This window comes from Sturnus vulgaris, chromosome 7 (assembly GCF_052056855.1).
Source record: "Sturnus vulgaris isolate bStuVul1 chromosome 7, bStuVul1.hap1, whole genome shotgun sequence".
NCBI classification, from domain to species: Eukaryota; Metazoa; Chordata; class Aves; order Passeriformes; family Sturnidae; genus Sturnus; species Sturnus vulgaris.
In genome coordinates this window covers 20,954,056-20,981,704 of record NC_142249.1, presented here as the reverse complement: position 1 = coordinate 20,981,704, position 27,649 = coordinate 20,954,056, and the positions used below count along the sequence as shown (strand labels likewise).

General features: G+C 35.9%; 1 long non-coding RNA gene across 3 annotated transcripts in view; it reads left to right on the top strand.

Moving 5' to 3' along the window:
- The window catches only part of LOC106855473 (uncharacterized), a 35,594-nt gene extending 8,305 nt beyond the window's left edge, over positions 1 to 27,289 (top strand). The window contains exons 1-6 of one of the 3 annotated variants that reach the window (XR_015804838.1): positions 2,979 to 3,066; positions 10,010 to 10,124; positions 17,045 to 17,187; positions 17,941 to 18,183; positions 21,860 to 21,994; positions 23,095 to 27,289. This is a non-coding gene — a long non-coding RNA (uncharacterized LOC106855473). Of the gene's footprint in view, positions 1 to 2,978; positions 3,067 to 9,441; positions 9,580 to 10,009; positions 10,125 to 17,044; positions 17,188 to 17,940; positions 18,184 to 21,859; positions 21,995 to 23,094 lie in introns of those variants that run through there. The other 2 variants (XR_015804837.1, XR_015804836.1) reach the window with 2 other exon arrangements.
- The last annotated feature ends 360 nt before the right edge of the window (positions 27,290 to 27,649 follow it).

Below are 27,649 nucleotides of genomic sequence, written 5' to 3'. Positions count from 1 at the left end.
AGTGGTTTAGATGCTTCCATTAAAGTTTTAAATATATTTAGAAAAATATTGCTGTTTGCATGGCTTAAGAAATAGTTGTGTATTGATGTCTCACAGTCATTCTTTAGTTCTCTGAAAACAAGCACAAGAAACTCTTGCAATGATGTTTTTATACTGTAGTTAAAGGAAGCTAATGATACAGGAAGCTTCTTTGAGTAACAAAATAGAACTAGAAATACCACTTAACCCTCTGTCCTAGAAATTGGTTAATATAGTAGATTTGTAGAGGACTATTTGATGATCTCTCACCCTCTTCTACAATGTGTTCCACAGCCCTTTCTGATATTTCTCTGCTCCTCCTCTATGTTCCCTATTTTTCTACTGTTCCTCCCACTCTTTCTGCTTCACTATTCTTTGTTATATAGACAGCTCACTTTTAATCTTGCTCCATTAAGGAATTTCACTACAATGAAAGGTAATTGCCATGTGATTGCAAAAAATTCAGTCTGGGTGGTACAACAGATGCAAACTGTTTCTTTCTGCTATTCTGGTGCAGAGGAAGTATCCCATCATCACTGCGTTGAGCTCTGAGGAAGGAACCTCAAGAATAACAACCAAGAAACAGGAAGCATTATTTATTATCTGAGGCTGGAAAACTGAAACCTTAGTTTGTTGACTGGTATTTGCCTGTTATAGTAATATAAAGAATATTACAGTCCCCTGTGAAGGACATTTATTGTTGCATTACTTAGAGTAATGTATCCGTCCAATAGTGTTGCTGTTTAGCCTGTGTATCTTCAGTGCACTAAGCTGTTAACAGATCTTGATTTTGAAAGGATGAGGCTTTTATGGAAAGATTGCCTAGCAAAATCAAAGTATGAATAAGAAATTATGAATTGTGTAGACTGAAGGATACAAATAATGTCATAACAAAGTTGATTCTGGCTAGATCTCTTGTTATGAGCGGCTCAGAATAAAGAATATGATTAGTTTGTTCAATAGATGATGTGTTCCAGTGAAACCAAGTGTCTGCTTTGTGAAAGATTTACAAGTCACTTATCTTCAGTATACAGAAATAGCTTGAAAAAGTGATTTAAGGCCTTTGTTGTAACAGGTAAAAAAAGTAAAAATTTGTAGAACTGTGAATGGGTAAGAGGTATTTTGATTGAGTCATCTAGAACGTGCTTTGAGAAGGACTAGAAGATCTCCAGAGGCCATTCCAATCTCAAGGATTCTGGGATTCTGTGAACCATGATTTATAATTTTTTTTTTGCATAAAAACTAAATCAGTGATTATATAGAATTTATATTTCACGATTTACAGGCATTTACCCAGATCAAACAACCTAAGAGTGTGTATGTATGTATTTCAGCAATAGCATTACTATTCCAGGGAACTATATCCCCAAAACTGATATGAATTGCAGTCTTATTAAATAAACCAATGCAAAGTGAATTACACAGATATATAAGAATTATTTTACATGCAAATGGAAATCTTATGTCATCACTGACAGTAATGTTCACCAGAAGTTTATTTAAGAGTTGGTTGTTGTTATTTAAACTAATTGGCTAGAGGTAGATTAAACTAGAAAAAAGAAAGACAAATAAAACAGTTGTGGTTTCATTTTTTAGTTTTAATCCCAAATAGTTACTATAATCTGCTGTTTGTAGAATGGACTTGACAGGCATATTTTCAAGATGAAAAATACTTATCAAAATGAATTTATTAATTATAAAGCAAATATTTTTGCAAACTCTGTAAACTGTTTAGGTGATCTTCACTGTTTAAAATTCTTTTTAGATATGAATACCATTTGTAGTTAAAATAGCATTTTCTTCTGAAAAATTTAATTTTCTAATTTGGAAAATAAATTTTCTTGGAATTATACCAAGTGTTGAATTTTTAGGGAAGTGTTCATAATTTTTTTACATTTAAATACAGAATATGTAACTAGAGATACTTTCTATTTCTTTTGGGGGTGGTCTTCAGCTGTATGTGACTTCTTAGAAATGTAGAAACAGTTTTATACCTAATTATAGTTAAGAAATAACAAGATGTATCTTGTACACAAGAAGTATATATGCTCACAACAGTGTAACAAGTCCTGATGTGGTTCCTTTGAACTGCCTACAGGATGTATAAAATAATGTTTTCCTTGGCTGCAAAGTTCCCACTCCATCCTTCTTTCTTAGGCATTGTAACGATACTACTGTGTTGAAGGGATTCCATTTTTAGTAGAACCCATTGCCCAGTATGAGGCTTTTAAGGTGACTGTGAAAACTCTTGAGACCATATTCTTATACTGATATTATCATTTTCATGTCATTTCAAAAAATAGATACATTTAAATGAGTGTTTTTTATAAATCCAGATTATTAGCCTCTCATTGAGATTCAGGTGTGTTGCTGAAGAGTTGTCTGGAAGGTAAAGCAAAATCTTTTAAATGCTCAGCACAGAATCCCTGTTGTCCTTGCATGTGTCCTTTGGCATTGGCTGCAGCCCATGCCAAAGAGGTATCAATATCAATATTTCAATTGGTAGGAGAAAGGCATAAAAACAATTTGCATAAGCTCTCCAAATGGTGTGGTATATTTTCCAAGGGTTTAAGTATATGCAACATATCTCAGCCTTACTATATTTATTACATCTCTTCTAGGTCAAGTGACATGAATTACTCTGGAAAAAATTAATTTGGAACCTGAGCTGAGCAAGAAGTGTTGCAACCACTGAGCACTGATGTATTATAAAGCATATGAAAACAGCCTTGTTTTAGTCAGTTGATCTGACAAGTTTGGCCTGTACTATCTCAACTTGCAGTATAAAGAGATACATTAATCTATTAATGCCCATTTAAAAGTGTGATCACTGTCAGTTCAAACGAACTACAGTAAGAGCTGTTGAGGTCTAGGCAGCCCATTGGGACAACATGGTTAAGGCATATTGGTTTCTGTAGCGTGCAGCCAACTTCAAATTCATCTGCCTTCTGCTCCTTATAGGAAGTGATGATGACACAACAAGAAAATCCCCACACACATTGTACAAGTCTGAACAAGACTGATGATGGGTAGATGGACTATTAGAAGGTAAGCTGCCTGAAAAGAAAGTGTATGGGCATGTTCCTTTTGCTCAGAGAAATGCCTGTGTTTCTGAGAACATGCACATCACACCCACTACAAAACATTTAGCCCAGCCACATACTCTATAACACTTGGATCTCAATTCTAGCAGCTGTGGAGCTACAATAGGATATGATCTTCTACAAAACTACTTTAGTCATCATATAATTGTATCATCATACACTATGTCAATATTTACTCATCATACGATAGCGTCATGCACATCCAGTCACTTACCAGGAAAACCTCCTCTCCCTAATGAGACACAGTATGTGCAGACTGACATAAATCAGACTCTGGACTAAGAGGTGAAAGGGCCCCCGTGATGGTGGATTTTCATTGGATGGTGAAAATATCCCAAGTACTGCTTGGATGCTGTATAGCTGAATGGGCTTGCTCAGCAAATCTGTTCAATAGGCTGCTCATATATGAGCAAAGACCTCAAATTTTACTTCCCTCTGAAAGATTACATTTATATTTAGGAAGTATTAACAAAAAGCTGGATAAAATTAAAAAAAAAAAAAAAAAAAGAAGCAAAATGTTTAGATTTCCAAATGAGAGGAGCTGAAAATGTGTGACTGTAGCTTTATAAAGATCAGCAAACAGGTATTGTAGAGGTATAGAAAATAGAAAGATGATTTGCTATTTTCAATTACCACATCTCCCAATTCAAGTTTAGAGCAGAGAGGACAGAGAAGCACCACAGATTTAGAACCTAGTTTTGAAGCTGATGAATTATATTTTATATGCAACACAAATAAACTGACTCATTCACTTGTACAAGACACTTGCAAAGCCAGTAGATTAGCAGGACAAAGCAGAGGATATTGAGAACAGCCACAAATATTTTGGACAAGATAAAAATAAATGGCATTGTAAATATTAACTGATTGGATCAGAAAGAGAAAATATCTTATTATTGTATTATAGTCCTCAATAGGGCTTACTTGTATTTTTTCTGGAATAGTATTTGTTGCTGTCAGCAGCTGAATGATGAGTTGGACAAGGTAATCATTTGATTAAGAACGAAAAATATAATGTTTCTGTTCCAGAAGAACTAGGTTAATTCTTGTATACTATTTTGTCCTTTGAGACTATTGACACTGATTATTCCTTGTGGTAAATTTCTTTTTGCTTATTGCTTAGTGTTCAATAACTTAAAAGCAAATGCACTCTTCATCACATATGAGCCATCTCAAACTGCAGATGAAAATGGTTACTACCCAGGCTAGTGTTGGCTTCATGAAACACTGGTATTTTGTATGCCCTTCTAGCAATTCCCAAGGAACATGTCCTGCTCTGAGGGACTGTTCAATCCATGTGGCTGGCATGGGAAGGGGGAGAGATGAATTAGAATAAATGGCACAGGTAGTTGTACATTCATGCATAATACCTGGTTGCTTTTGTGGTTGAGAAAAACAGCAAGACTTTTCTGATAGTAAATGGTTTCATTTTCTTTATTTCAGTTATGGTGATAGGTATACAAATATAGAAATAAGGTTATATTTGGCTCAGCTTCTGAAAAATTGTATTTGAACTCATGCTTTAAAGTACAGATGTAGTGTTGCTGTGAAATATGCTGCTACAACTGTACATACAGAATGAAGGAAAAAAGCATTATAGAATTTAGTGGAAGATTAAACTGCTGGCTGAAAGGTGACAGGCTGCTGTAGCAGCAGGTTTTTTTTATGCTAAGCTTTTGCTTGCTCTTGTTAAATAGTCTGCTCAAGTCTTTTACATAAATTCAGAAATATTTAATTTGAAATATAGGCTTAGGTAAGTCATTGATTTAATCACTACAATGAAACGATTTACAACTCATTTGGATTTTCATTTTTAGCTGAATGTAATATTATTTTATGACACTCAGACACTTGTAATAAATTAATTTATAGCTATTTGCTTGCACACAATAAATAAACCAGTGCCTGATTTTTATGGAAAATTTGTGCAAACTTTGTATAATATTGAGCAAGGGCAAGAGATGAAAAAAAAATTAATATGACCTGTTATTAGTCTTTCCATTCTTAACCCTTCTTCAAGAAGCTAAGTTAATTCTAGTCCATACAGGGTAATTGCAAAGCCTGGATTAATACTCTGGATTTATTGCTCTTTCAGTATGAAGGCTACTGTGGATCCTATCACATTACATACATATAATGGCACTTTTTTTTTGTTTGTTTTGTTTGGGTTTTTTTCAGCCATGTTGCTTGTGCAGTATTCTTTCCCATTCTAATTGTTGGACAAAAGTTTATGTGACTCTGTAAGTTCAGCTTAAAGTTTTAGATCCCTAAAATTCTGGAGGGAACAGAAATCCTATTCTCATTGCTGACTATTGAGCTAAATGCGCAACATCGCACATGCAGAACTAAACCAGATATGAATAAAACTTTTTAAATTTTATTTACTGCTGTGTTGATTCTTACTGTGAGTTCCTGGTTTTAATGGGTAAATTGTGATAGTTTGTGTTGAGAGTATAAATATTTTTTAAGTGATGTTTTGTATAAAGAACAACAGAAAACAGAAAACACCCAGCTTTCAAAATAGTTCAGTGTGGTACTTGTGTGGAGCATTGTACTGCTGTCATGCTCAGACAGGAATTATTTCACCTTTTCTTTCTTTCTTTCTTTCTTTCTTTCTTTCTTTCTTTCTTTCTTTCTTTCTTTCTTTCTTTCTTTCTTTCTTTCTTTCTTTCTTTCTTTCTTTCTTTCTTTCTTTCTTTCTTTCTTTCTTTCTTTCTTTCTTTCTTTCTTTCTTTCTTTCTTTCTTTCTTTCTCTTCCTCTTTCCTGTAGCTAATATGTGTCATCTGAGCAGAATCACCAATAATACATAAAGCATTTAAAAACATGATTAGAAATTACAAAAATTACCTTTCCTTTGGTAAAATTGCTCCTTTAGTATGGATATAATAAAAATTATGTTAAAGGTAGCAATTTCTCATGGTGTATTTAGATAAGGATGCTTCATGCTGTGTTTGGAGATCACTGATTATCAAGGGAGCTATTAATGATAATGAATATCATGACATGTGTACAGATATGTGAATATCATGGTAAGTGTAGAGAAAAATAATGTTTTGGAATTGAAGTTATAAAGCATTTTTAATCACATCTTTTGCTAGTTATTTACTCAGCTTTAGTAAACATGTTAATGAAGATCTGATCAGTATTAATATTTTGATACTCCATCTGCTTGTATGTAAATGGTGTTTTGTGAGTAGAAAGGGAAGTTAAAATGGTGCAGTTAGTATTTAGAGTTCCTGTTTTCTTTTATACACCCACACTACTGGAAATGTTCCACAACTTTAAAAGCAAATCTGAGGTCAAGAAAAAGTCAGTTTTATTGTTGTTATGTTCTAGTTCTAACAGTTCTGTATTATCACTGTTTGGCTTAAAACTGTATTTTGGCAGAAAGGGAGTACTGTTCTTGGATTTTTGTAGTTGTTATTTCTTTATCAATCAAGCTTATTGGAGATGAGGGAAAAGCCTAGATGAATGGATCAAATAAAAAGAATAGGGAAAGAATAGGGAAATTGCTATGGGCCATACTGATGGCATGAAAATCCTAGTGGCCCTCAATCTGTGCACATATTGCAAATAAGTGAAGCACTAGGAAAAAATACATATAAGACATGAAACCATAAATTTAATCACATGATCCAATGGACCACTGATCAAATTGCTAAGCTATTTATTCAATGACAAAAGTTTTCACTTGTTTATATATATAACTACTTCATATAAGTATAGTCTGAGAGAGAAATTTCAGCAGTGTGACCTATTGCTTCTCCAAGGCAAATCGAAAGGATCCATTTGAAAACCTTGTATTTGAGTGATTAAATGAAATGCTGTTATCAGAGACGAAAGATTCAGCTGTGTGAGAATTTGTACTGCAAAAAAATTAATAGAAGCCAAATGTGAACAGAACCAGAACCTGTCCATAAAGACACTGTACACTCAGGAAGTTCCACAATTTCTGAGGGAGGCTCATGTCTTATCACTCCTTCATGTTATCACTCCTTCCAACAATATTGGACCCCTAGATCTGGCAGGAATTTCCAGAAGTCACCTAGCCCATCTTCTGGCAATGTAATGGGATCAGTGACAGTTCTATAATTCCTGATTTTTAAAATTCATTATTTATTATTTATTTATTCTTTCATTCTTTATTTCTTCATTTCCTTATTTCTTTCTAAAAACATTTCCTAATAGGCAACCAGCAATCTCTGATTTCTCCCCCCACTTGCCAATATCTAATTTTTTTTTTCCAGTTTATTACTTCTTGCCCGGTGCAAAATAGAGACAGGGAATACATTTATATTATTCCTTTACAGAGTCCTTTTATATTCTTTATTTCTTTTACCATGTTGCCTCTAGTTCTCTCACACTGAAACCATTCTGAAATATCCAAAATTGGACATGATGCTTTAGCAGTGGCTTAAGCAATGCATAGCAGAGCAGAGGGATTATTTCTTGTGCCCTGCATGTTATTATCCTATTTATGCATTTCAAGATCATGTTGCTGGTTTGCTTTTTCGGCTGGTTGAAGCTTTCCTTTTTTGTTTTGCTACAGTGTGCTCAGATGTAGAAAGATCTTTCTAATGCATGCTAGATGTTGTACATTCCCAGGACAAATGTCAGTTATTTTTAAAATATGTCAAAACCAAATTCTGGCTCTAATTTTAACCTTCTACATGCTTATTGTGAGCAGCACTACATGACTTGCCAGAGATTCCAGCTGCTTTTTTTTTTGTCATTTTCCAAGCAATGCAAACACACAGAATATTCTGATCTGGCAGACAGAGCCTGAATGCTAAAGTGTAGAACAAAATGTATTATAGTTAAATTATTGTAAAGAATAACTGTGTGCAGACGTATATTTTCATGCTTTCATATAGGCTTCTGCACACACAAACACATTTTGTTGTATTCCAGACTATGAGATAAGAAAAGCAGAGTAAAGGCAAAGGTGCTGGGGCTTAGCTGGTCTATCTTATGCTACTGTGCTTGGGCTCCATTTTCCATTTGTTTTGGTGGAGACTGCTCAGTGCCTTTCATTCTAAGCAGGAAGTCAACACTACACTATTTTGTTCAGTCAGAAATAAATCTGAATTCTACTTTCTTTGAAATCTAATCCCCGCAGCTGGATGGTTCTAAAAAATTAATGACTAAGTGTCATTCGGATGTAGTTCCATCCATGTTTCTTAGAATATTTTTGTATTGTATGCCCTTTAAAGTTTTCCTTCATCTGTATTTCAGAAGGACAGGTATTTTTAGCTTAAAAAATATTAAATTGTTACTGAATTTCAAATTATAAAGTCATGGTTATACAAAACTAAACTGTGACATTTTGTAAGGTTGTCAATACATTTAAATGTATTATTTCATTTGACTAAAATGTGCTAGAAGTGGCTCAAATGTTGAATTGCATCACAGGTGATTGAGTCTTACACAGCTCTTCCTGAAGTAGATGGAAAAAGTTCCCTATATCCACACAGAGAATTCTAAACTTCTGGCCTACATACATAGACTTTAGTATCTATGTGGGACTTTTGAAATCAGATGGACTCCAGCAAAGATGAAGATTGTCATATCAGGGATTTAGGGATTTATCTATATTATATATACAGGTATTACAAAACTTTCCCTCTCTCTCTGAAGGCCAACCTTCACTAGGTGCTACAAAGAAAGATACTATCTATCTTAAAGGTTTCCTAATAAACTTTATATGCAAACTTTCTGATTGATGACAACTCACTTGAGATGAACTAATCATGTAGTACTTTGTAATGTCAAACATTTTTAACATTTGATGTATTTTCAAGTATTTCTGGAAGCACAGAATGGAGTATCTGTGGCATTGGCTTTTAGTAGTAGTGATCTGGATCTATATGATGGCAGTGTATTACTTAAAAGAAATTTGGAAAACTGCTTTTAAAAATGTTCTTTGAGAAAGGAACGCAAAGACGGCTTCAAGAGGGCTTAGAAATATATTTGGCTTGTCTGCTGAGAGACTTGGCTGCCCATCAGTCTCTCTTTTATACTTTTGGGTCTGAGTAATGTGTTTGCTTCTAATAATGCAAAAACAACTCCCTTTGTATATTTCCATGAGATCAGTACAGATGCATTCTTATAGTTCATTGAAGTTTGTTTGACAGTCTGTTGAAAATATAATTGCTGAATCATCACTGCCTGTCCATTATGAGTAAATCCCTCTTACCTTTTGAACAACATGACTCATTTTGAAGGATACAAAAGCTATTCATTATTGTTATTGCTTCTTGGCCTAAGTGGTTGCCCTGAGTTTGAGATCCTGCAAACTGTTTCTGTTGGAAAAGAAGCTCATGATAAGAGCAGAGGATCTCTGTGCAGAACTGCACTGAGGAATGTTTGAAGGTCTCATTTTGTGTGTATAGGAGGATCTAAACAGCAAGAAGAAAAAACTTTTGCCTGTACCATCACCGGGTTTTAGCACAAAATGTATGGAAGGTTTTCTAATAACTGTTTTACTAGACCTATTCCAGGCTATATTTCATGTTTTGTACAATTTTTTCTACTTCTTGCGTTTCTCTTGTTTCTCCCTCATATAGGGGTAGATAGGTATTTCCCGAAATCACCTCTTCCCAGTGCATTTAAAAAACGGACCTTTGGAGTGAGTACAGGTGCTTGCACTCTGAATTGAAGGCATTTGTTTAAAAAACCTAACTAAGCTTAAGCCATGTAAATACTATCCTGTATCAGCTTGGAAAAAAAGAGCATGGTGTCTGTGACTATTACCTGGACTATCAGCTCAGATTTAATATTATGAATATTCAGTCTTTTTTTCTTCTATTTTATATGTTCTGTCTTCTCCATCTGTCCAGACCAGCAACCTTGCTATCATATCAGATTATTTTTGTTCTGTTTCCAGGTTATGGATTTCTCTGGAAAGTCTATGTCTCCTTTCTGTGCACTGACCACCTTGTCTATATAATCCTTAGAGGGTGTACTTTTGAAAGCATATTGGTTCTGGACTCCCAAAAAAGGTACGTATGGAAAGGAGGGAAATTATGCTGCCATGAGATTTCTTCTTCAGGAAATATGGAGGATATAATGCTTCAACTGAATTAATGAGCTTTGTATTTCATACTGCTCAAATTACATGATGAAGGAGTTCATATGAGGCCAAGAACTTGAACTGAATCCCTGCAAACCCAAAAGAGTTTGTGCAGGTTTGACCTGTCAAGCTCTCTCTTTATGTCTAATCTGGCAAAATCATCCAGGTAACCTGTGAATAAGCCTAATTATTTCATTATCATACAGGTGGCTGAAGAATATATGCCCAAAGTGGTAAAATTTTAGTTTTGGTTTCTTGAGATATGAAACTGCCTTCTGTGCCTTGAGCCTCTTGAGAACTAATCTCCAGACAGCTTCCTCCTATTCTCTGTATTACCTCTCACAGTTTCTTCCCTCCAGTTTTTTACTTGTACCACCACTCACCCTTTCCCTTTCCCTTTCCCTTTCCCTTTCCCTTTCCCTTTCCCTTTCCCTTTCCCTTTCCCTTTCCCTTTCCCTTTCCCTTTCCCTTCCCTTTCCTTCTTTCCCACCTCTTCCCTAAGGCCCCGCTTAAGCTTTAGTTACTGTCATAATTTTTGACTCACAAATAATTTGTAAAGCATCCCAGTTCTCTCACACTCTTTTCTTCTTGTCCTGTATCACACAATTCTCACGAGCATATATGTGTTGCAATTCTCTGTCCCACTTGCTAAGTGCAAGATTTCGCTTACCAAGAGGCAGAAAAGTGGTCTAAGGAGGGTCTAGTTTGGATACCTTGCTTTTATTCCCCAGTGGCTGGAAGACTAGGACTCAATGGTGAGGATCACAAGGCAGAGAAGTACCCAGTATTCCTATTGCAAGATGAGACAGTTTGGCCAGACAGTGGCGGTTTCCTCTCTTGTTTCAGGCCATGACTCAGTCTAAGCCAGAAGTGCAGAATATGTGATAGAAATTGCAAATTGGATGGCTAGAGGCCAGTTAAATCTGCAACTTAGCCAGTAAAACTGCCCCACCTGCCTAAGGCAGATGACACTTTGCAATGACTTTCTGTGTTTTTTATGATAACAAGAATCAGCCAGAGTCTGAAAAAAATAAAATAAATGCTTTTCTAAATAGCCACTAAACCACAACTTTCTGGAACTGTTTGGGTCCTGCTGGACAGCTGTAGTTGCTACTTTTTAGACAGAAAAAGCATTAATATTTTTGAGAAAATGGATGTTGAAACCCATATAAAATGTTCTTGCTCATTCTATTTCCCCCTTACATTCCCAACACAGAAGCCCATAATTCTAGCAGAGGTACATCACATTGTCCGTGGAAATTTCACCCAAGCAAGGATTTCGTAATAGTGGGTTTTGCAAGGCACATTTGTAGCAAACAAATGCCAACCATTCCTCTTCTCCACTGCAGGGTAATTGTGTTACAGTGAAAGGCTTTTAACTATGAATCTGACTGAATTGCTCAACCCCCCAGGAGACATTCCTGGAACATGAATTTCAGTCTGGCATGCTGAACGAACTGTTCCTGCAGCTGCTGCTACCACTGACCAGATACTCAGTAGGAGGGGAGCACTGTAAGACAGCGGTGGCAAGGGAATCCTGAGAGAGTGTGGGAGAGAATAATGCTGCTTCAGAGCATTGACTGAAAGCTTCAGCGTAGATTTTAGAAGTGTTACACACAAAACACCCATCTGAGTAATAAGAGTTGCTGACTGTCATTCTACTCTGATCAAAGACTTTTAATTGCTTCACTGTTTTGTTAATCCCAGAAAAAAAAGTAAAAATTAATGTACTCTATAATTTTTATGGATATTTTCAACCCCAAAATCAATTAAATTCTCTCATGTACTGTACTACTTACAGTGATGTACAACGGCACATGAAGGATTGCCCTTTCTCAACAGTGTCTGGTTCATATATTTATTTAATGAACATAAGCATGGAAAGGTGCTTATTATGGAGTACCTGTCATAATTTTGATTTATACTTATGAAAACATGGTGTTGGCATAAAGCTCCTGGAACCTTACATTTTGCTTTTCATTTGACACCCTGCCCAAAAGAAATTAAGAGGCTCTGTTGCAGTTCTAATTTTCTTTTGGAAAACAACTCAGAAACACACTTCAAATAATATTATTCTCTTACCCTAAATTGCTGAATGCATAGCAAAAGGACACAAGACTTAGAGACTTTCATGGATAGTATCTTTTACCAGATTTTTATCTGATGTCAATTACTATACTTCCTTTCTATTCCCAAACTGAATTCACTCTTCAGAAAGTTCAAATTAGCATTTTAAATGTTCTCAGTGCAATTTAGGAAGCCGTGTGCTGCTCAGAACCCTCTTTTCCCTTCCCTGGGCTGACCACATTCTGAGCAAGAGAAGAGTCTTTCCAAGAACTAGTCCCAGTACCTGGCGCTTTAGGTGGTAAAAGAAACCAAGTGAGAAGTGTTATAATTTCTCATTGTATCATTTGTGTACCATGTGTACCAAATATGCACCAGCATGTTTGTGTGATTGATCTTTTTCCTTTTTTTTTTCTGTTAGGGAAGAAGTAGGTGCAAACCCAAACAAAGCAATGGGAGACAGCATATTATAACAAAGTGACTCATTTATTTTTGGCCAGTGGACTGAGATGAAAAACAAAAGATTTTGAAAGCCTTATGACACACACAACCACTATCCTCCTTCTTTAAAGGCATTTACAGGAACAGTAATGCATGAGAAAACCCCTAAAACTGTCTAACAGCATCTTTCACATGATCAACTCAAAGTGCACTCAGGGCTGAATATTGTTCCGATAAGCAAACTATTCTAATGCACAGGATTTCAGAGTTGTGCTGGAAGATAAATGGATGGGTAGGGGTAATTTCAGGAGACTCACCTACTTTGCAAGGTCACAAAGTCCCAGTCATACTCATAGGAACATAGGTGCCCCTGAAAGAGAGAAAATGGGCAAAGTGTCTGTTCAAACTGGAAGTCTTGTAGCAACAGTATTTGAAATGTAGGATAAGGGAACAGGCTATAGGGCCAGGGAAATGGGAAATACTCTGAATTAAAGAAACTTATGACCCATGAGAGAAATATATTCTTTATGGCTAACTGGGATCAAATTAGTTCTCTTCAGCTTTGAATGGGCTGTTATAAGTGCAGTGGGCTTTGTTCTGGTGCTGTAACTCAGGGAGGAATTCAATCACATATTTGCAAAGAAATATAAATTTCTTTAAATATGTATGTAGTCTATTGAGGCATTTTTATTTTGTCATTTCCTCTGAGAACAAAAACCATACTTTATTTGCTGTTGATTTAAAAGGATTCTTCAAGAGCATAGGATAAGTCCTACAAAGAGCTGCCTTTGTCCATTGAGATTTGGACTCTTTGAGATCTGTATGGTAATAAACAGCTGACATTTCTGGGGTACTGGACATGATCCCAAGGTGTGTATTGTGTATACATCCTCAGGCAGCTCAGCAGGGAGAGACCCAAGCAGTGCTTCTCTCCAGAGCTCCACCTTCCATGAACAGAAATCCCTTAGCTTGAGAGTCAAAAAGCACCATTAAGTGGTCCAAATAGGTCTCAAATCCAGATGATGAGGATTCAGATCATGTGAAATTTTGCAGTCTATACTTGCCAGGTATATAGAAGCTGCAAATGTCTTTTCAGATCTCACATGGTAAGAACTGCAGAATGAAACAAAAAATTCTGCTCAGGGCTTAACATCTAGAAGATAGTTCATTCGAAAATTAGATTTTTGAGAAGAAGTACGAACCTCTGCACTCATTATTGATTTGTGTTATAGACAACAGAATCTGAAAAATATTTTCCTACATTTCCCTCACTGTCTTTCAAATGGGCTTGGGATATCATGTATCCATTTTCTGGGCTGTATCAGGAAATCTGCCGGGCCTAACGTGTTTTCTGCTTTTAAGCCTGGTAAGAATGATATCCACTTTTCTCAAGTTTGTTGAATGAGACGGGTACAGGTTGCAGGCACACAAAGAACATTTTGGCTCATAGGATTATTTCTAACCTAAATGTGGCTCTTGGTTGACACAGAAGAAAGAGAACTTTTATTGGCCTGAAGAGAAGCCTCCAAAAAGCTGCTGGACTGCAACCAAAGAGGAGGATGACAGGCTGAGGAGAACACTAGTCTCGTAATTCTTTTATTTCTCATTTGCACTGTTTACAATTCTGAAAGTTCCTTGTCTTGTTGGCAAGTCTCTTAACAAGCTCAGCCAAGAAGCAGGCTATTTAGTTTGCTTTTGTGGAAGCTGTTTTTGCCTATAATAATATTTAGGGGGATGTTAGCTCATGAAGGTAGATATTGTCTCTTTAGAAACCTTCACATTAAGTCTTACACAGGTACAATGACAAGAACAAAAAGAGCATAGAAAGGAGCTGTCCTCTCCCAAATACAAAAGAAACCCTGTGAGTGGGTGAAACTCTCTGAGTGATGTGATGTAATGTGTGTAGCCCATACAAATGTGATTAGTACGTAACAAGGGCAGGGCCTGTGTAAGGTTAATTACTATGCCTGACTAACACTCATTCTCCAAAAGAAAACAGAATAGCTGCATACAACTGGGGATCTCAGTAAACTCATCAAAATCCATGTAGGTCAACACTGAAGCCATGAGATTGCTCACAGAACTCCAGATAGTTCATCTATCTCATTCTGTTGTTCAGACTCTTAAAGAACTGTTTAAAATAGTTACTATGGTTGGCTAAATAAAATAAAAAAATTATTTGTTTTTAGTGAAACTCAAAATAATGCCTTTTTGATGTCTGTTTCTAAATATTAAAACAAGGCTAAACCAGATATTTTTAATTTATATTTTTCAAAAATTGTTATTTTTTAAAAAATCTGAAACTGTGGTAAAAATTATTATAAAATCCAAACTCCACAACTCCTCCAAGAAGTAATTATAACAGCAAATGAAGGATTTGCTTAAACATTTTTTGAATGTGTCTATTATTCTGTACCTTGACAATATGAGAAAAGAGATACAGTATTCTTCTTACATAGTGAGGTGCTGAAGGCAGAGACATTGTCTTTGCTTTCAAAGTGCCCAGCATATTTTAATGGTGTAACATAGCCATGTGTGCAAGCATTTTTTTTCAATTGAAAGTCTCATGTTTCCATTTAAAAAAGATGAAAAATGTCTAACAGAGTCCCTCAACAATTAAACAGTAACTGTACATAGCATGTTTTCATAAGCGAATATATGTATTTTTCTACATTAGAGCTAATTTCATGTAACATCTATGGAGAACAAAACAGACTTCTTTTGTTGTTTTAAGGATCTCTTGGTCTTTTTAGATTTAAAGTGCTGTTACAAAATACATGTAACAGGTACAACCTTGCAGAATTCCCATAATATTGGCATTATGAAGGTTTTTAACTTGAACTTTTCACATATTCCAAGGCAGCAATTCACAAAGTTGATGACTTAATTTCTGCTTAAAATTCTGAACTCAGAAGTACATCTTTTTCACTGGATTTGTGAGCTTAACAATACTCCTTAAAGCCAGTGGTGATTAGTAGCTTATAAAGTATTTTTCACTGCTTTTTTTGCTTAGTTGTCTGAAGACAGAAGCTGAAATACTGGTGCAGCCTGTAGAGACTTATATATTCCATTTGGAATTACTCATGGGATAATTAGCATGGCATTCTCATGGAACGTGTATTATTGACTATCCAGATCTCTTTATAGTTGAGATGTATTGAAAATTCAACTTCCCGGTAAATGCCTATACAGCTCATCGGTATAAATCAGGACAAATACCATCCTGCCTCTGAGAAAAGTTGTGTCCTGTGTAATACTGAATATTCTATTGAAATTTCTAGCTTAGGACAGACTTGATTAGTAGCTCTGCTACCTTCTTTCATCTAGTGAAACCCAGGGAAATGGGAGAAGGAACAGGATCATCAGGGGTGGAGAAACAGCAGGACAAACATTTTACATAACATGCTGCCTTAAAGTAACAGACCATGATCACAGGACTTCACAGTGCCAGTACTACTATATTGGGAAGAAGTTTTTCTAACCTGATTCAAGTGATAGTTTATGGTGTTAGGCACAGATATCCAAGCCTGTATTACTGGGTAGCACTGCCATTGCCTGTGATAGGGTCTCTCTAAGTAAGAAGGCAGTTTCAGTTTAAAGAAAAAGTAATTTAAAAAACATTTCTTTAATCAATTCTTTATCTTCTGCTCTTTATAACCGTGTGGAACTATTTTATGTTTTTTGAAAGGTTGTGCTTGGATTCAGCATTGTCAAACTGTTCAACTGATATTTGTGGTGATGATGATTCAGTTTCATATCGGCTTTTAAAATTTTAATGTATAACATGTTACAGATTAAGGAAATAAAGCTTCCAAGTAAATACAGACATTTTAGTTGGGGGTTGGGTGGGAGGAAGACATTTGGTAAATCGTGCTTCCGAGTCATGAACAACCTAAGTGGTGTTTCTGCGTTGCTTAGTTACCATTTCTGTTTAGTTGGCAATGGTGTCCACTGAAAATATTTTAGTTTCTGCTCCTGACAGCTACAAACATGTGTTCATATGTAATCTTATAAACTCATACACTGTTAAGTGGATGCCCAATATACCTCCTCAAATGTGAGCAGCAGATAGCATTGCCAAGCTGCAAAGTCAACACTGAACAGCACAGCCACGTTCAGCTAATTTGCAAAAGGTTTTCACTGGTGGGTCCATTTCTTCAGCTGTTAATAGTCTAGCCTGACATATGTAGAGCAAAGTTCAAGAGAAAACATGAACAATTTGCTAGACTAGTTGGCAGAAGCCAGACTACACGAATGGCCTCAGGAGACTGATGCTGACTTTATGCCAATTTCAAATCTCTGCTCACTCTCCCAGTTTACCAAAAAAGCTACTTTTCTTTTCAGCCACACTGCTACAGGCAACATGCGGAAGCCTGGCATCTGACTAATGCTCACCAAGTGTTACAAGGCTTGAGTGGAGGGAAATATGCAACCTTGTGACCCTGACTCAGAATAGCCAAACTCCATCTGCTCTGAAATTTTAAATGGTAAGGATGCCTCCATTTCTTACTGGACATATTTGGAATTAAGGACTATCAATGACTCCTGTCTTATTCATTTTAAGCTGCAAAATCTTCATGCAAAAAATTGGAAAAAAAGTTCCTAATTTTTCTGGGAAAAATTAATCTTAAGAGTTAAAAACAACCCTCAGAGTTGAAACTTAAATGATGTGTTGGATTTAAATGCAGTTAGGAGTCAAAAAGTAACAAACCCGACTTGCTTGTATTGTGAGCTGATGCAACTTCACAGTTCAGGTAGCTACAAGAACACAAATGTAAAAGGAGAAAATGGAACTATTTACAACATAAAGGCAAAAATATATAAACATGAGTGGTGTGATGACATATCACACATGCATATTGTTAGGACAAAAATATCTTTGGAATTTGAAAAGTTCTCAGGAAGCATTTCACAACTCTAGGAGCTGTATTCAATACAGTGAAATCCTGTGAGATACTATTTCGAAAAGTAAGGACAGACTAATCAGAATGTTTAAAATTAGTGGTAGCTTATCTTGAAAGGATCATATGATCACATTTTTTATCTGCAAATGGAAACAGTGAGAACTACTTAAATATATACAGTTGGTGAACTTGTGTCTGAGACAAACGATTATAACAACATTCTCTAACTTCCTTGGAGCATGAATCATCTTTCATGAAGTTTTCTGTGGTAAAATTTTGTTCTCTTTAGTCATGATGAAATCAATATTTTCCCTTTTAAATTTTTTTTTTACACAGAACTTTGTCCGGGGAAAGCCCAGAAACTGCAACCACAGAATCTCATAAAAACAGAGAAGAATGAACATGTACTATAGCTTACAGCATATTCAGCGTATTAATCACTGCCTGATAGCATCTTTCAGCAAAATTTGTTATGATCCATGTGCTGGTATTTGTTGCAAGGAATCCTTATGACAGATATATAAAAAAATAAATGAAGAATATCACAGATTCCTCCTTAAACAAACGGATTCATTCCAAGTAAGTATCAGTACCCCTGAAGCCATGTGTTTACACCCACACTGGAGTATGCCTGAAATCTCATTGACATTTCCCAAAGTATCAATAGAATGCTTCTTTCACATCTTGAATAACTACTTTTTAAAAGAAAAACACTAAAGGACCAGTAAGTTGCATAGGAAATACTACTAACAATTAATTATGATTTGGCAGTTTAAGTTTGGTTCATTTGGTTCATTTCTTGTTCTGATAGTTGTCAACATTGTGCATCTCGTTGACTTCTTGGAATCTACCACCAGGGAAACTCTAATCATCCCTCTTCACAGGATGGGTGCCTTCGGCTATTGTTAGAGATCATTATTTTTTGACAGCGAGAGATTATTTATTTATTAAATGAAATAACTTCAATTCCTAGAATGCTTACAAATCACTGATAAGTAGATTTACTGTCTGTAATACCTTTCACGTTTGGTCCTAATAAAGGAGATAATAATGTCAGAAACTTCTTGTTGTTACTTTTTAAACCATCACTTTTATAGTGATACAATAAAAACTTGAAATTAAAAAAAAAAATAGGAATAACACACCATTACACATAAAGACTTCAGTATGTATGCATTTGACCACCTCTATACTATTGAAATGGAAGGAATTCTTAAATTGTCTAATCCTACAAATGTGTATATATCTTCAGTAAAGAACACAAAATGTTAATTACTCTTTGCCTGTGTTTAAAAATAATTTGTATATCCTCTTTGACAACAGCTGGAATGATAAGTAACGTAAGAGCATTTGGCTCAGAATAATCTAGGAATATACTTCCATTGCCCCATACATTTCCACAGACATTTATTTCCTTGCATTTATTTCCTCCATCTATATTTCTCCAGATTTTTTTTTTCCATATTATTTGCAAAAATTAAATCTTTTTACCGAAAGGCTTTTTAATCCAGCTTTTGGAGGCAGGAAAGAAGGTTACATTTGATTTTTGTTTTTAATTTCATTTTTATGACAATTTAGTTGGAACATTTCTGGTGACAGCCAAAGGCCCACTTACCTCCCACAAGATCTTGTCCAGCAGCCTGTGAGCTGATAGTTGCATCTGTTTTCAAACAAAGTCTGATTTAGATTTATCTAACTTTGCCAGTCTAAGATTTTCTGTTTTACCAGGAATTGAACAAGCCCAGTTTCATAAATGAATAAAGTTATTTTTAGATACTTTGTTTTGAAGAAGATTTCTGGAATTTTCAACCTAAGCTTTTCAACACATTTCTCAGTCAGATGGTCTTTTCATTTATAGTTTGATACATACCTGTGTAGTTCACTTATTCCTCTGTCTACTCTCTGGAAAGTTTAATTATAATCATAGAGAAAAGAATTAAAGCAAGGACCATGCACAATGAGGAATGGAATTCACTTTGCAAATTATTTTTATGGCAATGTTGGAGAAGGTAGCAGGTATTCACTTTGCACTGATAAGAACAGAGAGAACAGCTCTGTTTCTTGCAGTGGAATATTAAACAGCAAAAACATTGAGAATAATCATAATGATCTTTGTACAAAGAGTCACGTTGCTGATGCGGTCACTTGGTCACACATCCTAATTAATTCACATCCAGCTCCTTTTACATTTAATTTATGAGAAATCTGAAAAGCTGCTGTTAAGATTACATACAAATCCTACTTTTTGCACCATGTGGAGATCAGTGATTTTGGTTAAAACTAGAATTAGGAAAACAAAAATGTCAAGACCATAAGGCAGTAGTCTAAATTAAGGCACAGTAACAATTTAAAGGCAGCAGAATGAAAGTATTATCAGAACAGATAGAAATCTCATAAGCCTCTTGCACTACAAATGCTGACAAGTGAAGTACAAACCCATTACTTTCAAATTCCTTTTGTAGAGTGTCTTATATTTGAGGTGCCTGCTATGGCATAAATATTCTTCTGTCAGAAAATGAGCAATATTTTCATAAACAGTGCTTTTGAAATAATTGAACACATAAAGTACATTACAGCATAATATTAGTTCATCTCATTTCATGTTCTAGCAGTTGCAAGTGCAAAAGCATCATGCAACAGTGTGATTTATACCAAGCACATGAATACTCTTGGAATGCTTGTTAATAGTAACAAAATTCTGGTGATTTTTGTACCTATAAAGAAAATGTTTGTATGTCTTGTACCCTTGTTCACCTTCTCCAAAACCCCATGTGAGATAGTGATTAGTAGTGTTTTCTCTATCTCCTAAGTTTATGGTTGACAGGATCTACCATGACCATTTCTGCATAATTTCCATGGGTGTAACATCTGTATTCCACTCCTACTCCGATCTCACTCAAGTTAATGGCAAAACTTCTGTGTCCCTTAGGGTTTTGCTTGGGCTTTTTGAACCATATGGAAACAGAGCTGCTAACTTATTATGGATCCCCTGTCAGACTGCTGCTGCATGCTTGCTTCCCAGAAGGCTCTGTATAAACCAGAAGCTTTCAAGGTTTTCTTCTTCCAGTGCCCCATCCATTTGTTGGCTTTAAATAATATCTTATGGATGAACTTACATGGTTAAAATAAGAGATTGGGTACCTGTGTCATCTGGCAATATGTAATGGGTTTGTAAGAGAAGCAGCTCAAGGAAGACTGCTTGTTGGAATGCTCTGTAGTTCTGAGACTATTGCATTGGTAAAGTACATAGTCAGTAGTAGTGCATGCTACTTACTAAATATCGCTGCTAAATATAGCTGTATTAAGTCTTCCAGACTCACCAGTGAGCAAATGTAAGAGCCTTACCTTATAAGTAATTCAAGTTACTACTTTAAAGCCACCACTCCACTACTGTCTAAGTCTGGAATTTACGTGCTTGAGGCCTTAATACTACAACTCAAGCATGTCCCCAAAACACATATATATCATAAACATCAGTGTAGGTGCACTTCATCACTGGTGGTAATACTGTGACACTAAATATTTCCTTTGTAAAGAACAATACCAATAAGCTAATGCCTGAAAATGATTTGGAAGGAAGTGTGTGTAGCACTGCAGCATTTTTATATTAGTTTGGTCTTGCACAATGCTGTCCCTCCTTTCCTTCCTGCCCAATATTATTTTAGCAATATTCAAGGTTTTTAAAAGAGGCCAGAAAACAAGAGCCAGGACTTGATTTCCGTACTAGTCACAAATGGCAGCTGTAGGGCAAACACAAAATGTTGCGATTACAATCAGTGCCTTTTTTCCTATTGAAAAGACTCTTTCCGTATTCACAGAGAGTAAACTCAAAGGAAAAGCAGAAAAAAGGCATTTTCTCTTCATAGTATTTCTTTGGCATGGATAAGAAGTATTTAAAGTACAGCAGATGTGCCTATGCTGTACAATGGAAATGGAGTCTTTTATAACATCTGTTTAAATATTTTTGTTCCAGTACATACATTGCTGTAATTGGACAGTGGCATACTATCCTCATAGTTTTCTTTCCCAGAACTATGTTAGTTTCAAATACTTAAATGTTTTACAAGATCGTAATAAGATGATTTAGTATTTCTCAGTTTATTGAAGGCAAAGCTAAAAATGTCTTAAAGAATTAAAGTTGTAAAATTTGCATATTTCCCTGGTTCATCTCCTAGCAAATATTATCTGAAGCATTTTTGGTGGATTTGTCTACTATCTTCTCAATAGAAATATCCTGTAACATTATCTCTTTCAGCAAGAAGAAAGCCTAGAATAAATCAGTCCCTCTGCCAAAGTGAAATGAGACTGTTTAGTCACAGACAATGCGTGCTTATGCAGTCTACATCACTCAAAACTCCAAAACCTTAACTGAAAACGTAACATTTTCTATGTAAGTAAACCTGAAAAAGATCAACAATATAAGTGAATCAGTGCTTTGCTTTTTTTGAGTTTTCCTGGGACCACGCAGAAAGTATGTATGAACTATGCATGCAGTATTTGTGTGCCCAATCCACATCGATTTCACCCCAGAAAACTTACTAGGTTGTGTAAAAGGCATAAACATACCAAAACTCTGCAAAACTTTAAAATACATTGTTTAAAAACTGTTTTGGCAAAGGTGCTTACAAGTAAAAGTGCTTGCAAGCGCTGCTGTTTTGAGGGACTAAAGTACTGAGAGCAAACATAGGTACTTCTATGAACTCCTCTTTCCAGAGGTCTGCTAAGGAGGAAAAGGAGAAGGATGGACGGGTGCATGTGCTTCTAAAAAATATCTAGGGGTGCCAACATTTTTTGATGAGTACATGGCTCATTGGTTGACCAATTTTAGCCCTCTGAATGGGGCTGTATCACATAATCAGCCCTGGGGACTGTGACAATGTGAAGGCTGTTGGATATTCTGAATACCCAGTGAGGACTGTAAGCATGCCAGGAAGGTCTTCTGAGGGCAATATTGCTGGGCTGTGCTGAGAACTAGCCCGTCCCCATCCCACAGGGAAGTAAAATGATCACAGAGAATCCTGGAGTGAACTGTCCCCAGAGATCCTCTTCCATCCCTCTGAGGCACCCACTAGGTTGCTAGAGGAAATATTCATATGCAGTAGGGAAAGCTGGCCAGTATTTTTATCACATATGATGTGTATCTGAACAATATTAAAAGTGCAAAGTCTAAAATCTAATAAAACCTAGTAAGCTGGACTTAGAGGCTAGAGCTAAAAGATGAAACCAGACTCCTCCCCGGCATGTCCAGACACAGAACAAGAAACAGCAGGCACAAACTGAAGTGCAGGGAATGCCACTTGAATTTAAAGAAAACCCAAACTATAAAAGTGATTGAATGACGTAACAGGTTACATTGACTAGAAGTAGAGCAAGAGCAGAAAAAGAAAAACGTTAAGAAATGTTAATATGCAATTATTGAATAATGAAATGCACCAATGAAACCTTGTCAGAAGCAAGTTTGGCAATTGTCAGTTTTCTTTCTCTTTTCAGGAATACTTCCAAGTACAAGGCAGTTGATGAGCCATTACATCAGTGAGGACGTACCTCCTTGCTGCATTTCTTGGCTGCTCCTAGAAACCCAGCTTCTTCTGCTTAGTGTCTAAGAGGTCTTTCTCTCCTGTTAGTTTTCTGGCAATAACTTCATTTCATTTATCTGCATCAAATTTTCTCAATAAGATTCTTCTCCACAGTCCTTGAGAAATTCAGATCCTGTAAAAATTTGGAGTCAATGCACTTCTCACCAGCAATCTCTTTCCAGTCTGCTGCTCAACTCTTACCCTCTTTTTGTGCTGGCCTCTTATTTGCTTTTTTCTTAGCTTTTGTTTATCTATCCTTTCCATCCTTCCACTATGTAAGAAGCATTAGAAAAATACACACCTCAAGATAATGTGCTGCTGTTAGGCAGCTGAATATTGCTACTCTCAGGAGGTAAGGGAGCATCTGAAATATGGGGTCTTTCTTTCATCAGAAAAATCAGGGAACACCAAAGAAAATAGAGCATTTCTGTAAAATTTTTCTGTCCTCCAGTCTCTGCTTTAAAGCTTTCAGATTTGTGCAACTTTTCTCTAGAACCAATACAACTTATACGCAAAAAAAATGCCTATGCTTCAAACTAGAGAATTATTTGATTTATGCTGCTGTGGTGTCATTAACATATTTTTAATCCGTACAGGTCTTCTCCAGTTGTTTTTACATGCATGAGGTAGCACCTCACAACTGCTATTAAACTATGTGGCTGCTGTAGCTGGGTTTCCTGTTACACGACTCAACACCCTGGTTTTAAACCAACAAATGCCACCTGTCTGTACCAGCCAGGATGCAGCCCACACTCAAGGCAGTTTCTTTTCTCACTTAACAACTGGTTCACACTTTTTTTCTCAGCCAGAATAGATTACTAGAGATGCCCGTGCTTTATTCAGGTCATTCTTAGTGTGAATTATTTGCAAGTATAAGCCTGCAAGCAAATTCATAGTAGGTGTATTTTCAAAGGTGTGAAAAGAAGACTACAAGCATTACATATAACCTGAGGTGTACTGTGTAATTTACACCATATAAATAAATTATTAAATTTGTCTTTCTTTTTTCATTTGCCTAATTTCATAATTTGATTTTTATGGGCATGTGTTGGTGCCCCCAGCAGGCTCTTAGAAAAATTAAATCTGGAATCCTGTGAATGAAATGTTGCAGAAAGACTTAACTTATTTACTGTATTGTGATGAATAGAATGGCTGCATTGAATGTAAATGAAGCTGAACAGTGAATTACTACATAAATGACTTGTCAAGTGCAAATGTGTGTCATGTATGATCTTTACCTATCAGACCATATTGCATTGTACAAGTAAATATAAAGCTCTGAATGCTTTCATTACAGTACTTCTGTGATGACAGCTACAGTCCTGTTCTTAGAGTAATGAAGAACACCTATGCAAAAAGGAAATCTCAGACTTATTAAATGCCCTGGACTTCCATTGCATGTATTTCTGAAATTATCACCTGCACTAGAAAAATTTTTGAATTTGATCTGAATTGCGGTCATAGTAGTGTATCTTCTTTACTGAAAGAATTTGCAGAAAATAATTAAAAGACTTGTTTCTTTAGTCACTGCAGATCACAAGTCACTATTTCATATAGATAGAAGATATAGAGTCTAATTAAATTACATGTCCCAATTATATAGGACTAATTCACAAAGCCTTTTAAGAGTGCTTATTTTGTGATATGTATAATATTTTACACGTCTCAATTTTGCGAACAAGAAATCAGAGTGACAGCTAAGGCATTGAGAGCTAGAGAAGGAAGGCTATTGAAAACACCTTTGACCCACATGACAGGAATTTTATTTGCCTGGAATCAAAGTACCATGTTCCTTTTGCCCTTGAAAACCTTGAATTCTAAGGGGGGGTGTGGTAGTCACATAAATAAAAAATTACTACTACTGAGAGGTTGTTTCGTGAATTATCACAGAGTTCTGAGATAGTGCAGTCAAATTTTTATTTTATTTTATTTTATTTTATTTTATTTTATGCCTCATATCTCATAAATGATACACATACAGAAATAAATAGAAGAATCTCAACATTGCATCAGAGTCTTGACATTGCATCAGAAGTTTGTTCTTTAAATGTCTATGCATTAATACAAAAACAAAATGAGGGAAAAAAATAGATACATTTGACTTCTGGAACTGATTGTTAGGAGAAATGGGGAACAGACCAGGAAGAGTAAATTTCCCATAGTGATAAAGCAATGTTGAAATTAGATTTGGGTTTGAAACAAATTTTAATTTAGTCTGGAAAGATCAATATAATGAAAATAAGTGTCCTAAGGAGGGCCACCTTATACACATTACAAATTTTCTTGCTGAGGTATCATCTGTGAGGACATAGAAACCATAATGTTATTAATTGAGTACCTTGCTCCTAGAAATTCATAGGCTTTCCCTCAGACTTCACATAGTAAAATGATGACAACTAGGTATTTCATAATAATAAATAAAAATAATCTAATGGTTTCAATAGCATCTGTAGCAAATTTAGGGGTAGACCATGGACTAGTGCTCTTCCTGCCCGGTAAAAATATCTGTATCTAGCAGAGAGAGCTAACACCAAGCTCTGAAGATAAAACTTGGCCTGAACAGTTAAAATATGATCATCTGGCTCTGCAGCTAAGGAAAACCACCTTTTCTTTCAGCCTTTGATGGAAATCTATGAAATACAGTAAAGCTGGCAGGGAAGAATAAAGTAATAAGAAACTAGACATACAGACAACAGGAACTTTCATCTGCTTTTGTACTTTGAATGAAAGAATGACTGAATAATTACAATCTAATAATTAATTCCATTAGCCATGATAAGTATGTTCCAGATAAAGTGAGACATTTGAGCTGACAATGCGGTATGGACAAGGCTCACTGGAGTTTCCAAGAGCATGCTTTTTGTTCCAAATGGACACTTGATGGGTCAGGCCCAGAGGCAGCCCAGCTGCTTTCAAGCAGTGAGGAGCTGAAATAACCTGTCAGGCTCTTGTGGGTATGTGGAGAGCCAGCCCAGCACTTCAGGACTCTTATTCCTCTATCTGGGCACAAAGCCAGACCCTCTTCATCACATCTGTGATTCACTCCCTGCTGATCAGTTTGATTTGGGTCTGTTAAGAAACACTGATGTTTTTGCCCTGTACTCCCAGAATAAGGAGCAGGCTGTGTGGGTCTGGTGTGGCACCAAGTTCTACTGTGTCCCACACATTGTACTGAAAAGGGTCATAATGCAGTCTGAGTCCCAGCCCGCCTTGTATCTTAGGCAACTGCAAAGTACTTCTCTGATTGAAATTCCTTATGTTGTCCTGGGTTCTGCATACAAAATTTTGTTTCAACACAGTATGCTGATGTAGCCATAAATCTATTCAATAATAAATTAACATTTATTAAATGCATTAAAGCATTGCATCTTCAAAGAATTATACTTCCTTAGCTAAGTCATCTTTACAATACTCTTGTGACTAAGTTAGAACTTGTTTATTAATTTCAATAGACTTTCCTGTGAACTAACCGGGGAGTTATCCTGAGTAAATCAGTAGAAGAGAAACAAGAAAAAGAATATAGAATGATGCAGGAAGGAAAGGAAGTCCTTACTTGTTGTGAAACTCTCTTGCTAGGTTATTGTATGCTGGTTTTATTGATTAGCATTGAAGAGGAGAATTAATATGTTGCTTTACTGGACAGTTTTATTAATACATGCATTGGTTTAAAGTATGAACATTACCACATCTTTTGCAGCCCTCACAGCATACAAATCCCAAAAGAACTCACATGCAGGTTTCTCTGTCTTTATTCCACTACAGCCTGATTGCTCCTTTGAAGTCTGTAGGTGTTGTGTGGGTACAACAACCCTAATCACACTGAATGTGGCACTGCTGTATTCTAAACATGGATCACAGGCCTATCAGTCTCCATCTTGCTCCCAAGACTTCTGTGAGATACATGAATTTAAACTATTGCTTGAGGTAGAATTTATGTGCTCATTCTGGGTTTATACCATTGAAATTGGCTTCCATATAACAATACAAATATACTAAAAACCAGCTTAAGTGACATTATTACTGTGCTTACTTCAAACTTCTTGAAGTTTTTGATATAGTTAGCGGTATAAAGAGTTTTTCATAGTAGATCTCTGTACTCTATTACTATGTAATCTTAATAAACCTAATAAGTAATTTTTTTTCAAGCTCTAACAACCATGATTGAGTCTTTTGGTTCATATTTTTCACAGTAAATTTCTAACTGAAGAGAATTTTTTTTTTCCTGGGAAACTTCAGCAAGATCTCATTGGCTGAATTTAAGTAAAAGTGAGGGAATGAGTACTTGTACTGGCCAGAAAAAGCAAAGAAATAGTCAAAGTACTAAATTCAACATGATTTGCTTTATGTCCCATAATACAAACAGCAGTTTGGACTCTACACATTTGAACTCTCATTCTTACAGGCATGGGAGAACTTGAAGACTGGCTGATTTCTTGTTTTCTGTAATTTAAGGGCTTCTTAAGAGCATG